Here is a 4,080-nt window from a genome sequence, read left to right as displayed (position 1 = left end):
TAGATGGTGGTGATGGTTGCACAACATCGCGAATATACTAGAAAACACTGAATTGTACACTTTAAAATAGTTAAAATGCTAATTTTATGTTATGGGAATTTTGTCTCAATTAAAAATAAATGAGTACGAGCTTGAGATCCAGCGTGTCTGGATTTGCCACAGCACCATTTACTAGCTGTATGTGGCCTTGGGCAAGTTACCTCTCTGTACCTCACTCCTTTATCTGGTAAATGGAGGTAATAACGATATTTACCTCATAAGGTGGTTGTCAGCATATAAGGGATCAAGACAGTACTGGGCACTAAGAAAGCGCTCAAAGTTAGCTATAATAATATTTCAAAGAGATGGCAGAGCGTCAAAGACTTCAACCTAATGTACCTGCCTCCCCAGGGTCCAGGCGCTTAGGATCCATTCTGGACTGGATAGGTCAGGGGAGGGGCTGTGAACTCATCACCAAATCTTCCCACTCAAGATACTGCAAACCCAGTCATCTGAGAGCCCTGACAATTCGGGGCCCAGGACCTACTCCTGGGCCGCCCCCAGTTGGAAGCCGAAAGTGCTTCTCTGTTCCGGACCCACCGCCTCAGGATGAAGACTGAAGCCTCAGAAGAGGAGGTGTGAGCTGCAGCGCGCCGCCTAGTGGCACCTGTGAGTACTAGAGTACCTGCCGCAGAGGGAGGCGCCACCCAAAGCCACCCGCCACGCTGCAGGGAATCATTAAAATCTTCATTACTATAAAGTAGATAGCTTGTATTATTCAGTCAGGGTAAGGGGTTTCTGTATATTCTTTTTAATTCTACGAGCTAGTGATTGTTCCCATTTTACGATTGAGAAAACTGATGCTTGGAAAGGGTCAGCAGCCAGCCTAAGGTCTCCCAGCAGGTAGGAGAAGCCCATCAGCTCCGGATTCCAGAACTCTGTCTCCGACACAAACTCTTTTGTTTTGGGAGAAATGAGGGAGCCTGTGGAAGCATTTGCAGTTCCCACTAAGGGTCAAAACTGGTTCTGGGACTGATTATAAAGCAGCTACATCGCACAAAGGCTACACCACCTCCAGCCTCGGGCCCCGCAATTGCCCAGGAAACTGAGGGGAGGTGGGAGGCTCATTGTGGGCTCACTCATCAAGGTTGTAGGCCCTTGGACCAGTTACCCCTTCTCTCCCAGCCTCAGTGATGTATCCATTCAACCAATCCTGTGTATCCGTTCAACCAATGCTGATGTATGTCTACTATGTGCAGGACACTGTCTTAGGTGCTGGTTATAGAACGGTGAACAAGAAAGGGTGGGGGGGGGGCCTCTGCCTCCAAGCTGCTCACTTACTTGTTCTCTTTTTTAACACACAGCAAGACTCCTTTGCTGTGAGTCTGATGACACCGGTTGTGGGAACAGCCAGCTATTCCAATCTGTCATCCCAGGGCTGGGGCTGACCCATTCTTCACACATCCCTGGGAAAGGTATGGGCTCAGGGCAACCTGACTCCCTCTGAAGCCCTTTCCCTGGACCCAGGAAATGCCCAGCCTGGGGAGCAACCATATCTGCAGTGGGTTTCCTAGCTACAGGTGGTTACGAAAGGGGCATTCTCCCATTGAATGGCATGGGAAGGGGTGTGGGAAAGTTATGGAGGGATCCTCAGTATGGTAAGGCCTCCACCCCAGTACCAGAGTCTTAGAGGGAAAGCAGGGTCTAGGACCTCCTGTGGGTATATTTCAAGAATTAAAAGAGTTTTTAGGCTGGGGAGGGAAGTGGGGCAGGGACCTGCAGGAGAGGGGGAAATGACCACTTTCCCTTGGCTTGCCACCCCCCAGACCTCCATCTCTCCAGCCAGAAATTAAACAAAGTCATGAAACCTCACACGGACTGGAAGAGCCTGCCTGGTGCAATTCTTTTGTGAACAGGGCTGGAACTTTTTTGAAGAATCTCCAATATCTCACTGACCTAGAGAGAAAGAAAGTAAGTACCTAAAATAATTCTGAAGGCAAATAAAATGTATATACTTTAGTATGTTTAACACAAAGTAAAGGTAATTGTGTGGGTGTGTGTGTGTGTGTGAGAGAGAGAGAGAGAGAGAGAGAGAGAGAGAGAGAGAGAGAGAGAGAGTGAGAGAGAGAGAGAGAGATGCAGGCTAGGTCCCTGCATGCTATGTCTTTGCTGAGGTCCTGGCTGAGTTACTCAGTGTAGTGTCCTTGTGCCTATGTGCCTATGTTCAGGAGATGACAGGCAGATATGGGTCTTGGTACCTGTGTCCCTATATGTGTTTCCTGGTGGTAGTTAAGTCTCTAAATATCCGTTTGTCCCTGTGTATGCATTTGTGTCTGTGATAAGGTGTATGTGTGTACTTTTTTGATTCCTGGGTTTTAGGTATGTGGTCATCTCTGCAGTTAGGTACCTTTTTGTACATTGTTGTTTCTGGGAGGGTCATTTTGTGTGTCTTTGTTGTATGTTTACCTGCATGCACCTTTATAGTGTTCTCTGTAAGTGTGTCTAGGGGTGTATATATAGGTGCTTTTAGCTATGTGGATGGGTAGAGCTGGCTGGGTATAATGAGCTATTGACTCTCTCATCCACTGCCCTTGCCTGGGCCGTCGTGGGCCAAGCTAAAAATAATCCACCTACCTTTCCCCAGAGGGCCCTTTCTTAGTTGGCTAAAGATCGTTTCCATATCCACCTTCCTGACCTTGGGTGCCCAGCCTGAAGAGGGCTGGGGAGGTGGACCGATTACACATACTCTCCCCTAGATGCTCCAGACCTCAACCTGTGGGGGAGTGTGTGTGGAGTGGAGTACTGGGCAGTCCTACCTATATCTCTTTTGGGGAAACAGTTGGGGCAAGCCCTTGTTGCTTCTCCTTCTGCATGAGGTCTCCTTCCAGCCTGCAGGTCTAGCCCTAAGTCTTTTCTCCCCCAATCTAGGAAGCACCCCTGGGAACACTTGGCCCTATTCTAGCTTACTCTCTACTGGCTCCTGGGCCTGGCTGGACCACTCTCTGACTTCCTTCACCCCTTCCAGAAGCAGCCTGCTATATCTGTATTTGAGGAGTGATTTTAGATTCCAGCTCCAGAAAAAGCCCAAGTAGCGTACAGAGCAGGGCTAGGTGGAAGAGGCATTCCTACTGGCCGCCAGTCCCTTTTCATAGTCCAATCTAGCCTCACAGGAGGTATGAGAGTGAGGTTCTCTTTCTAATTCGGGGGCAAAGAGGATTTCTTTTTAATCCCATCTCTCTTGCCCCTTTCACTCACTCACTCACTCACTCACTCACGCAAAGCTATGTGATGCAAATAAACTTTACATCTCTGTGCCTCAGTTCCTTCATGTGTAGGGTGAGGATACAAATGGTACTTACTTCAGAGAGTCATTGTGAGGATTCACTGTCACTGCATTTAAAGTGCTTAACGCTGTGCCTGGCACATAGATGGTCTCTGTCAATGTTAGTTGATCCACCCTTTCTGACGTCTTTGGATTTTAATCTCAAGAAACTCATCCTCAAGCTCCACCTGGCCCCACATGCCCCCTTGCCCACCCTTGGGTGGCCAGGACTTTCCCCCAGGAATCAGACTGGCTGAGAAGGGAGATCTTGGAAGGAGAGTATACTGACATTCGTGCCGTGGCTTATTTATGTGTGAGTGAGTGTGTATTTCCATTCAATTTTACATCCCTTTATAAGATAGCTATTATCATTCTCGATTTTACAGACAACGATGAAGGGGACATCAAAATGGTTAAGGAACTTGTTCAAGGTCACACAGAAGGTAAGGGGCAGAGCCCAAATTCACACTGAGCCAAAAATGGCTGCCCCACTGTCACTTGGGGACTGGGTTTTTAACATCCCTAGGAGCTGAGTGCTGCGGAAGGTTTAGAGGGGTCTGCCCAAGGTCATACAGATACGTAGGTCCAACCAAGATAATCCAAATCTGTGCCCAAATTTACACAACTGTAAGCCAGCCGCAGCTTAACCAGGACTTGAGTGTTAGATTTTCTCACTTAGGGAGCCTTTTTGGAAAAACCACCACATGTGGAAGGCATAGAACTTAATATACACCAGGGCACTAAAAGTGAGAGTCCTGAGTTCAGAGAAGAAAGCTGAC

This window comes from Pteropus alecto, unplaced genomic scaffold (genome assembly GCF_000325575.1).
Source record: "Pteropus alecto unplaced genomic scaffold, ASM32557v1 scaffold155, whole genome shotgun sequence".
Lineage (NCBI taxonomy): Eukaryota > Metazoa > Chordata > Mammalia > Chiroptera > Pteropodidae > Pteropus > Pteropus alecto.
Note: the sequence above shows the minus strand (reverse complement) of the source record.